We start from the raw sequence: 23,976 nt of genomic DNA, 5'->3' as shown, positions 1-23,976 counted from the left end.
GGGGATGTGGGGGCTCCAGGAAGATTCTTTTTATTTATTATTATTTATTTATTTGACAGATAGAGTTAGGCAGTGAGAAAGAGACAGAGAGAAAGGTCTTCCTTCCGTTGGTTCACTCCCCAAATGGCCGCTACGGCCAGTGCTGCGCCGATCCGAAGCCAGGAGCCAGGTGTTTTCTTCCAGGAAGATTCTTAACCACAGGGTCAAATCCCTGCCTGAGCCCCTAGTTTTAAGCCTGCTGTATATAAGATAATGCACTTAGTGCTCTCTCTTACTTACTTTCCATTATAAGCCCACAAGGAAGGTGCTATATTTTCAATGTTAAAATAAGGAAGCAATGCTATTCCTTATCCATTTTGAACTCCTGAGATGGTTTTCAACACTGATCCTGACTTTTTCCATTGTAGACTTCCTCTTCCACTTTCAGATGGTCTCTTTGTAGCCTTAGAGCAAACTGATTCCTTCTCTGGTCCCTAAATACAAGTTTTACTCCTAATTCTATTCTTCAGTCTTCTTTATTCCTATAATTGGCAATCTGTCTGACTCCTATGAGATCTAGTAGTGCTGACGCTAACAGTTCTAATTCCAAGCATATCCCTTTTCCTCAGGTTTTGGGTCCTTCTCCATTTTATGAGAGTACTTCAAAAAGCTCATAGATGGGGCCAGCACTGTGGTGTAGTAGGTTAAACCACCACCTGCAGTGCCAGCATCCCATATGGGTGCTGGTTCTAGTCCAGGCCATTCCACTTCAGCTCCTTGCTAATCTGCCTGGGAAAGCAGAGGAAAATGGCCCAAATCCTTGGGCTCTTGCACCCACGTGGGAGACCAGGATGAAGCTCCTGGCTCCTGGCTTCAGTCTGGCACAACCCTGGCTGTTACAGCCATTTGGGAAGTGAACCAGAGGATGGAAGAGTTCTTGTTCTCTGTCTCTCCCTCTCCCTCTCTGTAATTCTGTCTTTCAAATAAATAATCTTAAAAAAAAATGTTCAGAGAAAAAATAGAATTAAGAGATACATATATTTTGGTGCAAAGAAAATTGAAATTCATACATAGTTTTTCTTATAAAGAATTCATGGAAAATGTGTATTATGAAAAACCTATGCATGAAGTTCAAAATTTTTTATACCATACTAAACTTATCTTTGAATTCCATTTTCCATAAGTTTTTTTGAGTACCTCTGCATAAGTGGGAACCAGATATTTGACCTGCATGCCATGCTGATATTCCCAACACAATGTCCAACACTTGATTCAATATCATTCTGCCATAACAACCTTTCCTTTGGACAGATCTAAGTCTGTTGATGGCACCAAGGTTCTCCCAGTCAAATCCTGGAGCCATTTGGCAACTTCTGCCTTCTTACTGCCTGCTGTCATGCAATCACCAATGCTTCTCACATCTCTGCCATAAATATTAGCGATTTTCTTTCTGATAGCTGGGACTCAAATAACCATACCTGCTAAGTTTATGCAGCTCTTTACATTATACAAGGCTCCCACAGGAATTATTTCTTATATTTTCTAAATGAACTTCATGGATAAAAAAATGTTAACTTCTGAAATATATGTGACTTGTCCCACAGTTTAGAAGCAAAGTTCAGACTTGATCCCAAGTCTCCTACTCCTATTTTCCAGATGCAATATTCCAATAGCTGCCTTCACCAAGTCCTGCTAGGGATGGTGGCCTCAGAAACAGTGTTCCTAGTTTGCTCCAATACACCTTATGTAACGCTAATAGTCATTCCCAAAAATCACTGTCAAATGACAGCTTCTAAAATCACAGATCTGATCAAATCACTCTTAGTTCAAACCCTCTGTGGCTCCTCAGACTGAAAAATGTTCAAATTACTTAAGCTGGAACCCTCCAGCTGGTTTCTAACACAATTCTGGAAGAATGCTGCTTTGCAAAACCGTCCCTATCCTCCAGCCACACTGGACTGTCCCATTTCTCAAACATTGGCCTGAACGCCTCAGCTTAGGGCACAGCCCCCTGGAATGTGTTCTCTGCCTTCAAAAATGCTCTGTCCTTTCCTACTTTCATGACTTAATTCCAAAGCACTGATGTATCCACAGCCCAATATGAGGGACAGGAGAACAGCCAATGGGTAAGGCAGAAAGGATCTATTTCTCAAAGAGCTTAGGACCTACTGGAATCTTGAAGTTTTCAGGCAAATGCCACATTCTCCACAAATAATACTTTCCTGAGAGCCCTAGCAAGAAATGGGGAAACAGCTACAATGCAGCGGGGGAAACCTCTATTGCAGAGTTTACCATAATCTGATTGGATTACAGTTATTGAGGCATATACCCTATCTCTCAAACTAGGATTTAAACTCCATTGTTTGATAGAGATGCTAAGTAGCACAGTATAGTTCTCATAGCATGCAATACAGCACTTCTTATATAATAAGACTTCAAGAAATAATATTGGAATAAATGATTTCTCTCAAAGGCTGTGAATATGATTGGGGAGAGAAGTGGTCCCATTTTCACACAGAGAGCAGCCAGCCCACACTACTCCTACACATGTTCAACAGACAGGGAACATTATTTTAGGCAACAGAATTATCAGCTGATATCCAGGGTCCCATGATACTTGCCTGTGTCCATTTAAAGAGAGTTTTGAGATGGGAACTAACCCAAGATTTCTGGACATCAGAGTGCAAATCTGTTCAGACTGCACATTTTTCTGTGTCAATAAACAAGGAACAGGATTAGTGTCTTCTCCATATGGCTGCCTTTTGGACCTCAGAACCAGGAGGCTGCAATGCTCTTGACCATGATTCTAGGCTGGATTTCCTTTTTTTAAGAATTGAAACTGAAACAATTTGTATACAGTTCTATCTGCTATTTTTTGATGGATAGGTCTATGAGTTTTGGCAATGCCTAATGTATAACCGCCAACATAATCAAGATATAGAATACAGAGGGCTCGTGGCTTAAAATTTTTTGACTTTACAGATGGTGCAACGGTGATACACATTTAGTAGACACTATTCTCCACATTTTGAATTTGGATCTTTCCCCAGGCTAGCAATATGCAGTATGATCCTCTCTTGTGATGCTAGGAAGTGACAGCAGCCACAACCCCCAGTTAGCCCATGATCATGAGGGAAAACAGCCTACACTGTATAATGGGCTGTGTTGCTGAGCTAGGATGTTCACTATGGTGGATGTATTAAGAGTTTTTTCAGATTATGATATCTTCAGTTTACAATGGATTTATCAGAATGTATACTCCTTGTAAGTAAAAGAGTACCTGCAATCCCACAACCCCTAAAGAAACTCCCTTTGATTACCTCTTTATAGTCAGATTCTTCCTCACCCTTAACACTGATATCTTGTCCAGCTTTATAGTTCTGTTGACTCATAATGTCATGTAAATATACAAGTATGCAGATGTTTGAGTCTGGCTCCTTTAATTAGCATAATTATATTTGAGATTCATTCCTGTGGTTCTGTGTACCAATAATTTATTCAATTTAACTGCTGGGTAGTATTTCACTGCATGAATGTGCCACTGTTTTTTCACTCATTTCTTAGTAAGTGACATTTGGGCTATTTCCTATTTTGGGTGATTATGAACACAGTCATTACTGATAGGTTTTTGTGTTAATACAGGTTTTCATTTCACTTAGTTAAATAGGAGTAAGATTGCCAGGTCATATGGTAAGAGAACATATAACATAATAAGAAACAGAAAATATTTCCCAGGGGGCAGTGCCAGTTTGAATTATCATTCGCAACATAGGAGAGTTCCAGTTCCTTCACATCCTTGCCAACATTCACTTGATATTGTCAAGGTTTTATGTTGGTTTTCTTGTTTTATTTTTGTCTTTTCCATAATAGATGAGTAATGTGCAATGGAATTTTCAAGCTTTATCTTTTTAGAACTAGAATATTTCTATTGCATATTAAGCCTACACTCAATGCTTCCTCCCCTCCCTTCACTTGTTTCTTTGTATTCTCTCTCCCAGTAGATTACAGATTCCTTTGTGGGTGAAGAATATGTTTTAGTCATTATTGTATATGTGATGCTGTTACTCCATCCCAACTCAGGGATTTACAATAAAATGGTAAGCAGCACATGCTACTTAAATAAATGCTTCTAAATGATCAGATTAAATCAACACATACAGTGATACAATGAATTCCAAGGCCAATCTAATATTGATTAATTTTATCAAGGGCGGCCATTGGAGGGTGAACCAACGGCAAGGGAGGACCTTTCTCTCTGTCTCTCTCTCTCTCTCACTGTCCACTCTGCCTGTCAAAAATTAAAAAAAAAAAAGAAAAAAAGAAATTTTGATAAAAGTATGTACTTTCCTCCCTTTTTATGAATTTTCCCCATTTCATTTGCTTTTATGGATATTTGTCTAATGAAAAAATTTTGGTTTTCATACTTTAGCAAGGAGTAAATTGAATAATATAGTTGGGATGGTGAAATATTGACTAAAAGATTTCTTGCACTGTACAAAAGATAGGGTTGTCTTACTCATGCTTAAGTAAGACATTATCCCTTATTTATTTATTTATTTATTTATTTATTTTACGAATTAGACCATTGACTTTCATTTCAGTGTGCTAACTTTAGGTGAGAGGTAAAATGTTGTAATGGGGGAGGCAAGATGTGGGGAGATTGCTCTGTCAATATAATTTATCAATTAGGGAAAAAGAAGAGCTGGAGAGTGCCTGACAAAGACCCCAAGAATCCTGAAAATAGGTTGATTCTCACAAGATCCAAGGGTTAGACTCCTATTTATTGCCAGAATCCAGGCTATAGCACCTGGTTGAACATTTCCACCATTGGTAAACTCATCACTTCATACTGCAACCAAAGCACTTTCAGGCTTTTCAAAAAATTCATGGAAAATGCATAGTGTGAAAAAACAATGCATGGGTTTCAAGATTTTTTTGCAGCAAAGTAAACTTGGCTTTTAATTCTTACTTTTATCATAAACTCTTTGGAGTCTTCTTTTGTCCTTACAAGCAAGAGTTTCAAAACACAACAAACAAAAAACATTAAAAATACTGGGAAAGCAGTTTCTTTCTATAAGAGCTTTTGCTTTGCTATAATATTAGATTATACAAAGTTTCTGTAGCACCTACGGAAATCTAAAAATGGAGTTTGGAATCTATTGTGGCAGAAAATATGTTCGTCACTACATCACCCAGCCATGTGCCAAAGTTAATCTCACTCACTTTTATATTGCAAGATGATGTATCCTTTAGAGAGATGTACTCAGGAGCATATATGACATGAATATTGAACCTTCTTTATAGCTACTTCTTCTGAAACTTTAGTTTAAAAAAAATTTACTTATTTTTATTTGAAAAGCACAGTGACAGAGGCAGAGGTTTCCCATCCACGGATTCAGACCCCAAATGCCTCTATCAGTCATGGCAGGGCCAGGCCAAAGCCAGGGGCAGGAAATTCAGTCTGAGTCTTCCACATGGTTGGTAGAGATCCGAGTACTTCAACCACCATGTGCTGCCTCCCTGGGTGTGCATTAGCAGGAAACTGGACTCCACCTAGCTGCTCCAATATGGGTTACAGGTGTCTCAAGCAGTGTCCCAACTGCTATACCAAATGCGCAAGCCTGAAACTGCAATTTTTGAATGGATGTAAACAAACAAACTTATAACTTTATATAGGAGAAGGTTTGTGAGTCTGTAGAATAGGAGAAGACTTCTTAAACATAATCCATGAGTGAAATGGATTCAGAATCTTTGAGTAGAGAGGTTTCTTGTAGAACTCAAAACCAAGGGACTTCCTGCCCATGTTTTTGGTGGCCAGCTGCTATGGTGGTTTTGTACCAGGGGCCCATTCAATCAGGTGGAAACCCATCCCCAGAATTCCCGCTTCTAAAATGCTCTTCATTATAGTTGGCTACAAGAAAAACTGACGTAAAATTTGGAAGGCAGACGTGAGATAGCAACATCATGCACAGAAGGTTGGTGTAGAACCAGTGCTGGAGCCGACCTCCCCAGTTGATGTCAGTCAGGTAGCAGCCAGACTGCCAGACATTTGGCTCCTACCAGATCCCCTCTTTTGGCATCTGTACCCACCAGGTGCACAAACAGCTTTGCAGTGAAGACTGCCAGCTCCTTCTATGGTTATCTGGGTCTTTGAGATTGGAGAGGCATGACTCAAACAAAGATTCTAGCTTTTGCTATGAGTTTCCATTTGCACTGCAGGTTCCAGTTTGTCCTATCTAAACTCTGCTTTAAATTCAGCTTTTCTTCCCAAAATCCAGCTCTGCTAACCTCCAGTGACACCAGATGCAGAAGCAACTGCAGAGCTCCTCTCAATGTGTGAGATCTAAAATGTATTCCTTATTCCATATCACCCTAGTGCTTCTGCTCCCTAAACAAGATTGCTTCCATTAAGTATTTCCTACTCAGAATATGTACTTAGTTGGAAATATTCTTTTTTGCATGATTTTCAAAAATTTACAAACCTATACTGATTTGTTGATCCCAAGAACATTGCTTTATTTAACCTTGTTCTTGAAGTTGGGATTTGTGATATGCTGTTTTGCCCAATTCCCCTTAAAACTAATGGGCTGGGAAATTGGGAGTTTGGTCCATGACCAGAGACCAGAGATAAACTAGCAAACAAATTGAACTTTAGTGTAATAATTAGAGTTAAAAGTCACCTGAGCTAACTGTTTCTAGAGCTGTATGTTTCTAGAGCTGTATGTTCTAATGTGACACTTGGAAAATTATACATTCTCATGATAAGATAAAAACATTAAAATTTTGAAAATAATTTCCACTAATCAATTTTTACCACAATGTATATGCACTTAGGCTAAATGAATATTGCTCTTAGTGTTTCAATATATTAAATTCTGAATATTTTATTTAGTATCTGAAGATTTTATGGCCCTTATAAGCAGGGATGCATCTTTTCATTTTTACATCTTCCCATGTTGGCACGCAGACACGTCTGTTTTAGACATCAATTGAACTAGGTAAAGAACACATTGCAGTTTCCTGTTTTTTTTTACAAAAAAGAAAAAAGCGTTCTCTCATGTTTTTTCACTATTATATAGAAACTGGAGCAGGAAACCACAGCTATATCCTCTCCTCCACTACTCACCCATACTACTCAGTCTCATGAAATGCTGCCTAGCATAAGACAGATTTATAGATGCTTGTGACAACTTACCCTTACCATACACAGGTGCTCTACAAACAATTTTAGCAAGGTTTCTCAAAGCAAATTTTCCAGGAAAGATAATCATACTAGTAGTCACACCTTAACCACTTGTTTGGGGGGGTCAATAGCAATAAACACTATCGATACATGATTTTCCCCTCAAAGTAGCTGATTAGAAAAAAATTGCCAAGTATTAAAATTCCTCATTTGACTCAGAATTGTAAAAATTTCTTAACTGACCAAAGTTGTAATAACATCTACCCTAAAATCATGAAAGCACCAGCTCTTTTTCTGTACCCACATTCAAAATAGTTCAAGAACTAGATGCTTGTAGTTATGAGATGTAAAAACACCTTTTTCCATTCCCATGAATAATCTCATTCAGGATTTGTAGCAACACATTTACAAAGTTTTTAATATGAACCTCAAACATGCATTTTATCATTGAAAGGACTTTCCACTAAACATACAGTAGTCATCCAGGAAATACAAAGAAAAGGTTAATTACAGCAGAAGTCTAGGGCTCTCAAAGGCTTTTTTTTTTTTTTTTTTTTAAGATTTTATTTATTTGAGAGGCAGTTACGGACAGAGAGAGGGACAGAAAGAAAGAAAGGTCTTCCATCTGCTGGTTCACTCCCAAATGGCAGTAACAGCCAGAGCTGGGCTGATTCCTAGGCCATAGCAGAGAGCTGGATTGGAAGTGGAGCAGTGGGGACTCAAATCCGCACCCATATGGGAGGCTGGCACCACAGGTGGACACTTAGCCCACGATGCCACAGCATCAGGCCCTTCTTAAGGGTTTTAACCTCAGTCTGAATCACTGACACATGTCCAGAGATGTCAGAGGTAAAGAACTCTGTAGCTTCCTTTCATGCCCACATGATAGGGGTACACACCAAGTACTAGGGCGTTTGTATTCTGAGTGCCTTCGTAACTGAATGAAGGCACAGTGCTAGTGATGGAAACAGAGATAAGAAGGTTTGGCTAACTTCTAAAACAGACTAAAGATACCTATAGTCCAGGAAACATGGCCAAGAACAAGGAATAAAAATGTGACTTTAAATAAAAAATAAGAAGGACGGCATTAGTGCTGAACTTTTTCATATGGATTTTTGGAGCGATCATCTCATTTCTAGAGAAAATCTGAGCAGTCCTTGGCAATGATGACATGACTTTTTGCTCCACTTTCACAGATTGTGACATTTTTGTATTACTTTCATGGTTATTGTCTTATGTGCTTCTTATTCATTTTTTAACTTCTTCATTACATTAACTTTAGGTGGCCCAATTGAAAATATTAGCCTACTCCTAATAAATGAGTGTTGTGAAATCACTTGTTTGATATGGTGGTTATATATTTTTCATAGCACATTATTTTTTAAAATGTACTTAAATTTATTCTGAACATATTTCTATATTAAAAGAAGTTCATATCTACCAAAATAAAAATAAATCTGTGCACCACCGAAGATCATCTCACAGAACACTGCTGCAAATTTGCCTTCAATAAGCAGTGCTACCTCCTGGAACCAAGAATCCGAGTTTTGAATTGTCACAAGATGCAGAGACATTCCAGATTGATGACGAGAGTTCAGGAGTAAGACTAGTGTCTTAGGTGACTACTGTCGATTTTTTAAATTGAAAAAACTTAGCTCAGGTGTTTATCTTAGCGGTTAAGATGTTTATGTCCCATATCAGAGTGCCTAGTTTGAGTCTGGCTCGGGTTCCTAACTCCACCTTCTGTTAATGGAGAAACTGAGAGGCAGTGGTAATGATGCAAGCACCTGGGCTCTTGCCGCTCATGTTGGAGACCAAGATGGAGTGCCAGGTTCCTGGTTTTAAGTCTGGCCCAACCTTGACCACTGTGGGCATTTGGGGAGTGAACCAGCAGATGGAAGTCTCTTCTCTCTCGCTCTTTCTCTGTTTTCTTTTCTGTCTTGATGCATCTCAAATAAACAAACTTTTAAAAATTTACAAAAGGGGGCCAGCGCAGTGGTTAATCCTCCACCTGAGGCACCGGCATCCCATATGGGCACCAGGTTCTAGCCCCGGTTGCTCCTCTTCCAGTCCAGCTCTCAGCTGTGGCCTGGGAAGGCAGTGGAGGATGGCCCAAGTGCTTGCGCCCTGCACCCACATGGGAGACCAGGAGGAAGCACCTGGCTCCTGGATTCGGTTTCAGCATAGCTCCGGCCGTGGCGGCCACTTGGGGGGTGAACCAATGGAAGGAAGACCTTTCTCTTTGTCTCTCTCTCTCACTGTCTAACTCTATCTGTCAAATATATAAAAGATTAATTAAAAATTTACAAAAGGAAAAATAAATTGCTTATGAAGGAACTAAAAAAAATAAGGCACAAATTGTGGCTTTTTTTTTTACGATGAGTGAATTTTCATTTTCAAAAGGGACAGACATAGGTATGGCCTCAAGTCCTATGAAGAATCATTAACTCATAAGAACTCTAGATTTAAGAAAGAATTTGACTCCAATGTTCTTCCTGTGCATAGATTACCTTTTTCTCCCAGTCATTTTGCAACTAGAACACTTACTGTAAGCTACAACAAGGAATTGCTTAACTTTCATAAGTAAATGAATGTCTATGATTAACACATCAATCACGGAAACACTAGCTCTATAAATAGTTTCCAGGTCCAAAGTCCGCAGGCAGAGTTAAACAAAGACACATGCCTGGCTTCTCCGTGCGTGGTGTATGCCTCTGTGTGTTGCGTGTTCCTGCACGTGACTGTATGAAATATGTTTGGTTTTTCTTTTGAGAAACAAAGAAATGCTGTTTGCTGAACACATGTGTCACCTGGATGTTTTGTTAAAAAGTCCTGTTTGCCAATTTGCCTGTGTGGTGATTTCCAGTTTTAAGTGAAAATGTCTGTCTTTAAAACTCACTCTGGTTAAAAAAAAAAAAAAAAAAAAAGAGTCTTACTGCTGATTCAGAAGCTTTCATATTTTTTTTGTTTGTCTTTTTAGCAATGCAAAATGAAACCCACGTCAGAAGAAAGCAGCCCATGCAACCCTGCCTATTCCTCACATTCTGACCCGGAGTTTATAACTTCTCTGAAATCACCCACACCTGGCTGGGGACTGCAGCATAGCAGGATGGTAAGGCCCTGGCCTTGGAGGTTGGATGACCATGAATTCGGAAACAGCACAGTCAAGCACGTGTGAGACCATGGAGCAGTCATTAAAACCACTTCCTCACCTCTAGAAGGAGGAAAAGGAAATTTCATAGATTTGTTTAAATGAGAAATAGGGTCAGCAGGATGCCCAGGCAGGAAAACCTAAAGAAGGAAGCTCTGAGAGTTTGCAAATGCATTGTCTGTCCCTTGCCCAGTACTCTGGAAAGTAGCTGGATGAAGCTCAATGTATTAGTGTTTTCCTATGCTGTAGGGCCAAGAGGAGGCCAAAGGGTTCTCCTTAGCCTCTTGCTCCCCCGTCCTGGATTTTGCACTCTCTTTCCCTTTGTGTTTGGTTGGCCTTTCATTCTTTTCCACTCAGCATCATTAGTTCTACAACCAAGGTGCCTTCTTCCTTCTCCTTTTTAGCTTTAATTGTTTTTTTGTCCTTAATATTTATTTACTTATTTTCATCTACTTGAATGAGTAACAGAGGGATAGAGACCTTCTGGTTTATGGTTCACTCCCTGAATGGTCTCAAGAGCCAGGGCTGGGCCTGGTTAAAGCCAAGAGTCCAGAACTCTGGGTCTCCCACATGGGTGGCAGGGGCCCAAGCACCTGAGACATGGTCCACTGCCTCCCAGGATGCATCAGCAGGAAGCCAGATCAGAAGCAGAGTGGCTGGCACTCTAATTCGGGCTGTAGGCAAGCAGCTACCTAAGCTACTGGGCCACAACAACACACCGCTCCCCTTTCTCTCATTTTCCCAATGTCGCTCCCCAGTGAATTGCAAGGCATGAAGGCTCCTTCCCCATCATGGTGAATACACAAAGGTGGAATCACTTGCACTCCAGAGGTATGAATTGCCTCTGAGAGGAAGAACAATGAAAAGTGATGAGCACTTTCTTAGGAAACAAAAGATAGCCACAGGGCACGGGGTATTTCACAGAGCAGCCACGGAAACTGCCAGGTATTCCTGGTATCCTGGAAGGGACTCATTCCCTAGTAATAATCTGGTTCAAGATCATCCCCCATGGGTGGACATGACCCCTGAAAGTCTAAGCAGTGATTTAAAATAGGAGCCTTTAAATAGTCTTAAAGCACACCAGTGTACCGAAAACAATTTACAAGCAACGATAAAGTTCCTGTGACAGCAGTGATTTATTAAAGGAATAATTTAGAGCAATTTTCTCTAGTGTCAGTTATACCAATCTCGATAATAAAGTTATTTCTACAATAATGTCACTCTTACTCATCTCACTTGTATTTGTAGATGTTTTCATGACTAGGAACAAAAAGGAGTTACATTGGGGTTCTGGGGTGCTCACAAGGAAGAGATTTCCTAGAGTGTAAGGGAGTAGGCAGCAGCAGGCACTGGCATGAGTTCTTGCCCCTACATCTGCCCCTCTGTCCCCACTGGGACCCATTGCATTTTCATTAGGACAAAGTTGGAAATATGGGCGTCTGTGTTTGGATTTTCTACAACATTAAGCAGCAAGTGTAGCACTGGGAAGACTTCCCCTAGTTTTCAACTTGGCTTTGCTGATAAGAAAGGAACCAGGTGTGGCAAGCAGGTGGTGAAGCTGAAGGGGAGAAACGGAAATGAAGCTGACTCGCGGGGGCCTACAGGAAGGAGAAGACAGGTAGGGGGAGCTTGGTTGAGACAGAGAAGCAACTCTGGCTGTTAGGGTATGAGGGGCGTTCCCTGAGATGCTGAACAGGAAAAGAGCCCGTTCTAACTTTGCTGAACTCTATTAATAATTTTAACTATTTCAGTGATCTGGGAGTTATTTGAGAGTTCAGGCTATGTTTCATTTAACACTAAATTCCTAGCACATAGCACAGGATTTAACATAAATATTAAGTTGAAATCTTTACTTAGTATATACTAAATTGATCTTCTGTATATAAAGATAATTGAAAATGAATCTTGATGTGAATGGGATGGGAGAGGGAGTGGGAGATGGGATGGTTGTGGGTGGGAGGGAGGTTATGGGGGGGAAAGCCGCTATAATCCAAAAAGTTGTACTTTGGAAATTTATATTTATTAAATAAAAGTTAAAAAAATTTTAAGTGTTCAGTGCAGGTTTATTAAATGATTCATGGAATCTACCTTCCTTAAAACAGGGCACCCTGCCAATCCCATGCCACATTCTATATCTCATCTCCCAAAGAAATTCCTAATTCCAGTTGGAGGAGGGCTTTGATGTAGTTTGCAAAACAAAAGGGACTGATGTCCCTTGATCCAGTCCAGCTCAGGTTATGAACTTTTACCACTCCTCTCTGAGACTGTTAGCCTCACCACTCAAAAGCCACAAACCCCAGAGGGATGATCTTTAAAAAGATCCATCACTACAGTTTCACACGCCAGAATAACCACCAGAGGAATAGGAGAAGAATTTCTTCAAAAAGCATAGATGGTTCAGTGTAACTAGGCTTGCATTACATAAAAATCTGATAGGAAAAGGTAACTTTATCCCTAGAGATCTTTAAACCTAGGGTTTCTGATATATCATCAATACATGTCAGGTGACACAGTGTCTAACCCTTTAACACTGGGTCATCACTCCACAAGGAAATGTCACTCTCTCCAAAAGCAGCAGAGTTGCTGTAGCACTGTGTCCTCTGGTAGCTTCAATTGATGCTATTTTCAGCCCTGTCTTCTTGGAGTGAAGGTACTGAGGCACCGACACTTTAGGATTAATAATTAGATGAGAGGATGTTTTTAGAAGTAAAGTAGGAGGCATGATGAGGGGGTGGTACGCAGTGAAGTGTGTGTGAGGAAGGAGAGCAGCAGAGGTTGAGAAAGAAAGAGCGATTTCAGAGAGAGTTTTCTATTGGAGATTTGCCTGGGTTTTCTGTCTTGTCTCTGAGGGCATTTGTCTTCATTTGCAACCCTAAGGCAGTCGCCTCATTGCCAGCCACCTTAAACAGAGCAGTTCCACATGATCGGTGGTCAGTCTGTGCGGTGATCTGACCAGCTCGAGATGGACTGCAAACACAGCAAAGTGCTGTCATTCAGTGAACATATTTCAGCTGCACAGACTCAGCCACAAAGTGGGATATGAGTCAATAGGACGCTTGACCATTGATCTCAGCTGCTGGAGCTACTAAATAGAATATATGAATACTTGAAAGATTGGGATATGCTCTGAGTTGCTTCAGGCTCTGCAAGTCTGGCGTCCATGTAAAAAGTTGCACACAGAACAAAAGTATGGTGCATTTAAAAAATACGTAAAACAAAGGACAGCTGGCTGGCTGGCAGGTAAGTCACTGGTTAAGACACGCATTCCCCATCAGTGTGCCTGGGTTTAAGTCTCAGCTCTGCTGCTGACTCCAAGTTCCTGCACCCTGGGAGGCAGCAGTGATGGCTCAAGGAATTGGGCTCCTGCCACCCACATGGGAGACCTGGGTTGTGTTACTGGCTTGTAGCTTTGGCCCTGCCTAGCCAAAGACCTTTGTAAGCACTGGGTGAGAGAACTAACAGATGGAACCCTCTGTCTCTCAAAGGAAAACAAGACAACAACAACAACAAAAAACCCGCAAAATAACTAACTAAACAAACAAACAAAGCTTCATAGAACAATCCAATGCAAAATCTTAGGCACGGGTCTTTAAAGTTAAGAACACATAAATCACTGTTAAAACTGTTAATATTTTTTATTTGCCATGTTTAGTATAGTAAAATGCAAGCAAACAAGTAGACAAATGAAGGACCTCACTGTTCTCTTGCTAGCAGACAAGATCAACTACATTTGCAGGCATTAAACGTTCATGGAATATATATATGAAAACTTTGTAGACTCTCACTGTGCTTTATGGGAGTTAACTATATCCATAGAATGACCTCTCCACTTTATTTGGACATATCAATTTCATGGCATTCTGTACCTCATACAGACTTCACAAACATGGTACCTACAGGTGCCAGGTAGGCAAGACAATGAAGTGAAGCTGTGGAGTACACGTGTCTTCCAGGAAGCATCACTGTCAGAGAGACAACAGAGAGAAGAGGGGACTGTAGTAAAGTGAAGAGGTGGCACTTGCTGTTACTGAGCTCCAGCCCAGACAGTGTAAGTTGCCTTTACATTTAGGGCAGAATAAATTTTACGAATTTTTTAAAAGATTTTATTTATTTATTTGAGAGGTAGAGTTGCAGACAGTGAAGGAGAGAGAGACAGAGAGAAAGGTCTTCTGTCTGCTGGTTCACTCCCCAAATGGCCGCAATGGCCGGAGCTGCGCTGATCTGAAGCCAGGAGCCAGGAGCCAGGAGCCTCTTCCCAGTCTCCCATGTGGGTGCAGGGGCCCAAGCACTTGGACCATCCTCCACTGCTATCCCAGGCCACAGCAGAGAACTGGATTAGAAGAGGAGCAGCCAGGGCTAGAACCGGTGTCCATATGGGATGCTGGTGCCGCAGGCGGAGGGTTAACCTACTGTGCCACGGCTCTGGCCCGAATTTTATCAATTTTAAATATTGGCTTAATAAATGTGGGGCATGATTGTCCTGCCTGTTTTTATATTCTGATCAGCTCCCAAACCTGAGGCCCATCCAGCCACGGTAACTGATGTGCACCAAGGGCTCTCAGACGCTCGTGACAAAGCGGCCTTCTGCTCTGAGAATACATATGTGCAGATAAGAAATCATCCCCCATGAGAAAGGAGATTGCAAGTGCATTTTCACTTCCTTCATCAGAGTCAAGCCTCTGACCCTGGCATTGATGGATTGTTACTCTCTGACTGCATTCCGAACATGTTCGACATGAGAACAAGAAAAACCGTCCACGCCCATTTGTCATAAGCAATTTCACTCACCCAAGGATGCAGGGGAAAATGTACACTCATTACTAACCTTAGCTCTGCTTAAAATTCTTAGTAGCCATTAAAGTTCTAGTTGCTGCATTTTCACAGGCACTGTTTCAAGGAGAAATAATTTATAGGTGAATTCAAAGAAAGGCATGTTTAAAGAACAATACAACTAAGTCTAAATAAAAAAAAATCCATGTTGTGCACAAGAGAGTTTTGCACATGGGGCTTTAGGATCAGGAAGGGTTTTGTGAACTAATGGAGCTTTAAACCATGTTTTAAGTGGGTTGAGCAACTCATTTAGAGTGTTGGAATGAGCATTTCAAAATGATGTTATGGCAGGTACAAAGACAAGCTCCAACAAAGTGGAGCCTGTGATGAACAAAATATCTTTTGCATTTTTAAATAAAAATTTTTTAAAAAACATATCATGAAAAATTACATTCACATCACAGAACATAAAGGAAGAAAAAGAAGAAATAACCCTTTACATTATATTTAGCATAGTCCTACACAGCCATAATTCAGAATAAGAACCTGGAGGCGATGCAGAATTCTGAATCCCGATAATATTTGGCATATTGTACTTACCAAGGCAGACCCATAGGCACAGGCGGTGGACTGTAGGAAAATTTTCAACGACAATTGAAACAAAGTAGAGATGCTCCGATTACTCAGAAAATATAGTTTACACACTTTATTGCCTCAAGCGTTTTGTTTAATCAAAATTGAGCATTTTAAAGAAAGAGAAGAGCCTCCCATAAACACAATATAGTTGTTCTAATTTTTAGGTTATTTAGAAATCAATATCTCTGAAAAATTATCAAGAATCTATCAATTGATTCTGTTTTTTTTCCTGCTGCCAAGGGCCATTTGGATGTTTACAACATCATTTGCGGGCCACACAAAATTATCAACTTAAGAATTAACCTGCCATAGAATTACTGAATTTCAAGTCCTTCCTGAGTTTGCCTTGGCAGGCCCAGACCAAATGATTTCATGTGACTGTGACGGGTAAGGCTGTTCCCCCACCCCCACCCCTGAGTATAGCATTTGCTTATTCCCCATAAACTAGATCTAGCACTGTTTGCAATTCATGCTTAAAAGAGGATTCTCTGCAACTTTTTTTTCCCCAGCGAATTCGTTGATGCAAGTGCTGTTTTTTAGGGGCTTTGGAGATTTCTGTCCAGCTGTCCCTTACTGAATTAGCATCACCAAGGTCCCTGGGGAGATGCCTGTGACTTTAAAGGTTTTTACTGCCAGCTTCCAAGGTTTTTCTCAGTTCTGCATGTGTTACAGGGCTGTGAATCCTAACCAAATCAATCTTCCCTAGCAGCAGCTAGGGTCTCCACTCTGTTTAGGGTCCAATTTTTAAATGGAATTTGGTGGGAACATAAGGCCAAGAAAAAGTCGTCTCAGATCAGCCACCCAATCTCCACAATTTATCTACAACATCAGATTCTTGAGGACAGAGATGGAGGTCACTGTCTTTGAAGCACAATTTAGAAAGGCTTTTACAAGGGGCTGGCATTGTGGGGCAGTGGGTAAGCTGCCAGCTGTGGCCTGCTACACCAGGATCAGATATGAGTGCCTTTTTTTTTTTTTGGACAGGCAGATTTAGACAGTGAGAGAGAGACAGAGAGAAAGGTCTTCCTTCTGTTGGTTCACCCCCCAGGTGGCCGCCTCGGCCGGCGCTGCATCAACCCGAAGCCAGGAACCAGGTGCTTCCTCCTGGTCTCCCATGTGGGTGCAGGGCGCAAGCACTTGGGCCATCCTCCACTGCCTTCCCAGGCCACAGCAGAGAGCTGGACTGGAAGAGGAGCAACCGGGACAGAACCAGCGCCCCAACCGGGACTAGAACCCTTGGTGCCAGCGCCGCAGGTGGAGGATTAGCCTACTGAGCCAAAGCACTGGCTATATGAGTGCCTTTTTGAGTCCTGGCTGCTCCACTTCTGATCCAGCTCCCTGCTGATGCACCTGGGAAAGTAGCAGACGATGGCCCAAGTACTTGGTCCCCTGCCACCCATGTGGAAGACCTTGATGGAGTTCCAGGCTCCTGGCCCATTCCTAGCCATTGTGTTCATTTGGGAGTGAACCAATGGATGGAAGATCTCTCTCTCTCTGTCTCTCCTTTCTATTTTCCCACCTCTCCCTTTCAAATAAATAAATAAATAAATAAATAAATATTAAAGAAAAGGAAAGGCTTTACAATGTTGACTCTCAATTTTGCACCTGCTCTGGGAGGAGACTCAGTGGGGAAGTAGAAAGAGGAGTGCTAGAGTCCATCGCAGCTCCAACCATGACCTGGGGCAAATTATTAACTTCCTTAGGATCCATCTGTAACTATCTGATTTCCTTGTAAATAAAAGTGTAAATTAAGCAGTGGTTTCCAATCTGGCTACTGGAATTTTTTGGGGATCTTTAAAAAAATGATTGCTAGATTCCACCTTCAGATCTGGATTGCGATTAGAATTCAAGAAGTCATTATGTTTAACCTTCCAGCCAAGGGTCAGTTATTTCTGCCCAGTGATAATAATTTGGGCTCCCAATTAGACGATGAGCTTCAAAATAAAGCTGACAATCTAATTACAGACATGAAAAAATTAGAAAGCCATTGCTGTGTTGCCAACTCCAATGTGCCCAGTTAAAAAGTGTGAAAAATGTTCTCACTGGCATTCAAGACTGGAAGTAATTTAAATTGTAAGAGTGTATATATTTTCCCCATGAAATTTAATAAATGTCTCTTCAGTTTCAATGCATCCTCTAAACATTTCTATTATTCCAAACTTGACTCTTTTGTAAAAATAAACAAGTTAGATGATGACAAATCTAAACACTCCCATGTGGAAAAGGAAGATGAAGGGAGGCCTCTCATCTTTGATAAAAAAGCAAATGTTCATATTTGATTGCACTCCAAATGAACTCATTCAAGCAGCTGAGTCGAATTTAACTGGCATTACTTTCTGGTTAGAGGTATCCCCATACACAAGAGGGTCTCAATATCGTAATACTGTGTTATTCTGCAGGAAAGGTATCAAGAGCTGAAAGAAGTCCACCAAGAAAGTTCTCAGAGACACAAGTAAAATTTTTCTTCTCTAACGTGATCTCTTCAAAATAACTACTAGGCTACCACCAAACACAATGATGTTAATTCCCAGAACTGCACATGAACATATGTAAACATTTTACTGAGTGGGGAGTTTGGCTTATGTGTTATGACATGGCTTGGGACACCTACATCAAGGGACTCCTAGTGCCTGCACTGGAGTCCTAGCTCCACTTCCAATTCCAGCTTCCTGCTAGTGCACACTCTAGAGGAAAGCAGGTGATAATTCAAGTACTTGGGTCCCTGCCACCTATGTGGGAGACCTGAATTGTATTTCTGGCTCTTAACATTTGCCTTGCCCAGCCCTAGCTGCTGTAAGCATTTGAAAAACAAACCATTGGGAGATCTCTGTCTGTCTCTGCTTTTTATATAAAATAAATGAGTAAAAATTTTAAAAATAAAGATTTAGCCAGGATGATGGACGTGTCACAAAGCAAGGAAAATGAGAAAATATGGCAGATGCTGCCCTTCCTTCTGGGAGGATGGCTATAGCTGCTTTGGTTTATCTTCTAGAGCTGCCAGTGCTTCACGCTGGGTGCTCCTGTGAGAAGGTGCACTGAAGAGACTGGAAGCTCTTGCTCAATGTATCACAACCAGCTGACCACTCTTGCCCCTGGGTGCCAATGATTGTAGCTGTGTTCTGACTGTAGCTCACGAAATAATCATGCAGCAATGCGGTGTGTCCCATAATTGCAGTAGTTCAATCATCACATTCAATTGAATCAAGGCCCAACCAGTAGATTGTTTCAAAAGAAATAAAAAGCTGGCCGGAAATGACAGATTTACGATGTTATGGCCAATCTGGCTAGGTTTTCTGAAAGCAGTAGTAGTAGGAAATGAAATCCTAGATATAAAATAAGTAACAACTCAAAAGGAAAAAAATCAAATAAACAGAATAGAACAGTGGTTACCACAAGTGTGTGTGGTGGGGGGAGGACAGGTGGGTACAGGGAGGAGTTGGGTAGGTTAAAGTATACGACATAGCAGATCTGTAGTCTAAAGATCTAATGTACCACATTATAAAGGTAATAATAGCATACTGTATTAAGGATTTTTGCTAAATGAATGGATTATGGTTGTTTTTTCAGGTAGAGAGGAGTGAAAGAATGGGTGACTTCAGGAATGACAGCTATATTAACTTTTCCCATAGTAAAGATTTTGTTGTATATGTATCTCATAACATGTTGTACACCTTAAATATACACATTAACATTTATTGAAAAATAATTAACAATTTGAGTAAAGTTGCAGTCTAAATAGAAACTCTAGTGCAATTTTCTTCCTCCAACTTGACGCCGATTTTTTTCTTTTCTAAATGATTTTTTTTAAAAGAAATTTGCTTTATTTATTTGAAAGACAAAGTTACAGAGACAGAGGGAGAGAGAGAGAGAATCAGAGAGAGAAAGAGAAAGAGAGAGAGAGAGAGAGAGAGAGAGAGAGAGAGAGATCTTCTATCTGTTGGTTTATTCCCCAAATGGCTGCAACTACCTAGGCTGGGCCAGGTCAAAGCCAGAAGCTTGGAGCTTCTTCCAGATCTCCCATGCACGTGCAGGGGTCCAAGCATTTGGGTATCTCCTGCCACTTTCCTAGGCGCACTAGCAGGGAGCTGGATGGGAATTGGAGCAGCCAGGACACAAACCAGCACCCATATAGGATGCTGGCATTGCAGGTGGCGACTCAACCCATAATGCAACAATGATGAGCTCATCTTTTCTAAATGATTCTTAAACAGATTTCAGAGACCTCCTCCCCTCATTCATTGCTTTCTCCTGGATTGCGATCCCTTCCCGCACCAGCTGCCTTTCATAAACTAGCTCAAGTTCCATCTCCCCCTTAATCCCTTCCAGATAAATTAAGTCCCCAAGATCTTGTTCTCTGATTTTATAGCCAGCGAGTCCTGCCTTTCTCAATAAGGCGATTTTGCTACTTACAATATTGCACAAAGGTGAGTACATCATAGCTCTTTGTCACCTTTTGGCATTTCGAAAACTGGAAGTATCCCTTCTTTGTATCACTTCGAGTAAGAGCTTTTGGACTTTTTGGAACATGATGTAAGAGACACATTCCACATATCAGTCCAGTATACACATACATATAAACAAACATTGAAAAGCTCCATGCACAATGCTAATTCACACTTTTTGGCTGTTTCCCCAATCTATTTTACTTTCATGAGTAAAACTGCTGATCAGAACACCTAGACTGACTTTGCAGTGCTTGGGACCTATGATTTGAAAAGTGCCATTCTAGAAGGGTACTTATTGATTATTTCCCAATCTTTTGTGACTATTTTTCCTATGGAAAAAATAATTTAAAAATTATATGTGGCCTCCAGGCTCTCTTTAGCCCATGTTTCTGAGTTACTTGTTTGCCCACTCAAGTGTTCAGTCTCTCACACATTTGCTTTGGGAGTCATCTGGGGCAATTAAGTGCTTGGAATACACATATTTTCCATCCCTTTTCCATGATGTCCATGTCATAAAAACAAGATTTCCTGAATTTCTAGAAAACTTAAATCGCCATTCTTTATTTTCCCATATGCCAAAATAAGTGTTAGACATTTCATGGATGAAAGCATTGAGGCGCAGAGAATTATGATTTTTCTCCTCTTTAAGCAGGCTATTGGAAATGAAGATAACCATGGTTTGTAGGGATGAGAAAGATGGATATTCGAGGAATCTGAACCACAGAACCTCAGGATAGATGTGTCTACCTCACTTCTGCACGTCAAAGGGTCTGCTGGCCAGTTGAGGTGGCAGATCTGGACTTGAGCTTGTGGGCACATTTGTCTCCCTCTCCATCCTCCAACCACCTCCATCTACTTGTTTTCCTGGGACTCCGCATATTTTGGTCCTGGTATCTGAAATGCCTTTCCGTGTCTCCTTCTCCTTCCTCTTATCCATCAGGGCACCGAGAAACTTCCCGTGTCCTTGCCACCTCTGCAATCTGGCTTCCTCAGCACTCTGTCACAGCATTTAGCTAGCTGTTTCTATCCATCTCCTTCTAAAGCATGTAGGCTGAGACTGTGCTGTTCAGTCTTCCATTCCACAATCCAGGACCACATCTGGTTCAGGATAAATGCGCTTGGATGTTGAATGCATGAATGAACAAGTGAATGAGTGAATAAATGCATAAAAGAGGAGAAGCAGCTGCCACTGACAGAGCCTGCGTGTGAGCTGGGATGAGATTGTGTCCTCACTGTCTGAGGCTGGTACTTGATGCTTTTGTGATTCTGTGACCAATATTTTAGTGTTTCCCTGGCGGCTGCAGATTTGGTGACTGGAGAGTCACATAGGGAAGCATTGCTGTATCTAAATACGTTTCTCTTAAGAGTATAAGAAGCATAATCGAGAAAATGTTGCAGGAACAAATACTGAAGCGCATCCGGCGAGTCTTTTGCAGTAATTAAAACACTCAAGTTTCAAAAGAGCCTGGTGGAATCCACCTCCCCTCCACTTGAGTCCAATCTGATTCATACAGTGCTTTTCTCCTCCACTTCCCCTGGGGCTGAGGCTCTTGTCATTTCTTCCCTAAGCATTTTCACAGAAGTCTAGTTAGAGATCAGATGAAGCCTCACCACACCACAACATACCATACACTGTGCTCCATGAGCTCCTCTGCTCTGTTTCCAAAATAAATTCCAATCCTATAACATCTAGACTCACAAAAACAATGACTACATGTTTGTCTGTTTACCAATCAACCACCTAGTGCCCCCACTAAACACACACACAAAGGTAAAACAATGTTCTTTGTGGCTCTATTTCAAAAGAACAGTCTCTAATGCAAACTCCTGCTATTTGGGGATAGCAACAGAGAAGATTTTCTTCTTTGTGCTATGACTCATGTATCTTTAGTCCCACAATTGTTACTCAGGGCAGTCAATGGTGAGCACAATGGAAAAGAAAGACTAGTTTCTAACTGGGAAATAAGCACATTCGGGAGAAGTACACTCAAAGCATTATCAAAGTAAAATATGCATCAGCACCAACAAGAGCAAACAAAAACCCACGCAAGAGATGTGTAAATATTTCATGAAGCTAAGCCTTCATCAACTCCCTCTCTGAATCGCGCTGTGTTGTAAACACTTCAGCTTCTTCTAGTCCCACCATGACCCAGATTCCTTGCAAAAATAAAATAAAAACATGGACCAGCGAATCTTTAGCAGATGTATTGTAAAAAATATTTAAGTGGAGCAGATCCAAGTTCTGCTTGAACAGGAGCGAGAAAGAAGATGCCTTAATAAAAGCTGGCTGCTGCTTGGGTGACCACTCAGAGCTGTGTCTCTCCCCTCCCCCATGAAGCCCTCCCTCCCCTCCTCCCTCCTCAGTTGCCTTCTGGACAGTCACATCACCTTCACCTTGAACTGCTTACACCCGAAGCAGTGATTCCCCCAACCCAGGCCTCTCCAGCAGGCCCCTGAAGCCCGATCTGGATTCCCTGCCTCCCCACTACCTCAAATGCACTTCCCAGTGTGGGTCCAGGAGCCCTCCTTTTACCCCCTCTCCCAATGTCCATTGTTGCGTCTGAAATTTTGCCTACATCTTTGCCATCTGCCAGGGTGGTGTGAAGATCCACTTCCTACCTTTCTAAAACCCATCTCCACAGAACCACTCCTCGACTCCGGGTTCTACGCCGATTTAATGTCGCTCCAAAGTTCACCTCTAGACACCAAACAGGTCTCTGCAATGATTTCCCTGTAACAACCTCTGCCCGCCCTTCCTCTGGCTACCTCGGGAAGAACTGTACATGGAACTGTGTCTATGTATGTCCATAAACACGCACGCATATAAATGCATATCTATTATATCGTCCACAGGGTTTTGACCTTACAGGGAATAAGCACGGGGAAATGAGAAAAATCACACACACACGCACACGCACACGCACACACACACACACACCCCTCCATTCGGTTATTCTCCCAGTTTGTGAACCCGACTGATTATAAATTCCTTCGCCAAAGAGCAGCAGGCTTCTTCCCCTTTTACCTTTACAGTCGGAGCGTCAGGGAGCAATGACCTTGCAGAGAAATCCATCACCTGCGAGCAAGTCCACCCCTCCTGGAGCGCAGGATGGGATGGGGACGCGAGCAACAGGCAAAGGATCCCCTGGCAAAACCATGGGACCAAATCCCTCCCCATTGGCTCGGCGCACCCAGCCACGCTCGAGTCCCCGGGGCCGGCCGCGGGGCGGAGGTGGCGCGGGGGGCGTCTCCTCGCGCGGCCTCAGGTCGCCTACCTGCTCCCGCCCGCCTCTCGCCGGCGCCGCGGGGCCACCGCCTGCGCTGTGGCGGGGGCTTCCCGTCGCATCTCCCTGGCGCCAGCTCTCTGGGCGCCGCACCGCGGGCTCTGTAGGGCCACGACCTGCGGTCCTGCTCAGGCGAGCAAGCTCTGGGCGATCAGCAACTGAAATTACTATGCAAAGAGCGGAGGCGGCGCGCGCCAGCGGGGCGGGGACGCGGCTGCCCCTTGCGCGCCGCTGCAGCCGCCGCCGCCGGGCGCTGGGCCAATTTGGAGGTGGGAGTTCACGTGCCCAGCGGCTCATCCGTCAGGCCCGGGCGGCGCCCATTTGTCCAGCGCTGCCCAGGCAGAGCAGGGTACAGGGGGCTTGGGCTGAGCAGGCGGCGGCCCCGGCGGTAGCCGCTAGGGGACGCCGAGCCCCGCCCCTACCGAGCCCCCTCCCCCGCCTTCCCGGTCCCTGGAGGAAAGTGCGCCAGGTGGGACTGGCCAGGGTTCTGGCAGGTCTTGGTTCTGCTGCGAGGAGAGCTGCCAAGTT

General features: G+C 42.3%; 1 protein-coding gene and 1 pseudogene across 2 annotated transcripts in view; one reads left to right on the top strand and one right to left on the bottom strand.

Annotated features, from left to right (window-relative positions):
* Positions 1-14,943, top strand: part of LOC133765315 (tigger transposable element-derived protein 1-like) — a 46,346-nt pseudogene extending 31,403 nt beyond the window's left edge.
* GPRIN3 (GPRIN family member 3) overlaps positions 1-23,558 on the bottom strand; it is a 67,579-nt gene extending 44,021 nt beyond the window's left edge. The window contains exon 1 of one of the 2 annotated variants that reach the window (XM_062199164.1): positions 23,440-23,558. The gene's annotated coding sequence lies outside the window, so the exon portion shown is untranslated. Of the gene's footprint in view, positions 1-23,189; positions 23,259-23,439 lie in introns of those variants that run through there. The other variant, XM_062199165.1, reaches the window with a different exon arrangement.
* Between the last annotated feature and the right edge of the window lie 418 nt (positions 23,559-23,976).

Source organism: Lepus europaeus, chromosome 8 (assembly GCF_033115175.1).
Source record: "Lepus europaeus isolate LE1 chromosome 8, mLepTim1.pri, whole genome shotgun sequence".
NCBI lineage: Eukaryota > Metazoa > Chordata > Mammalia > Lagomorpha > Leporidae > Lepus > Lepus europaeus.
Note: the sequence above shows the minus strand (reverse complement) of the source record. Positions and strands in the feature narration are given on the sequence as shown.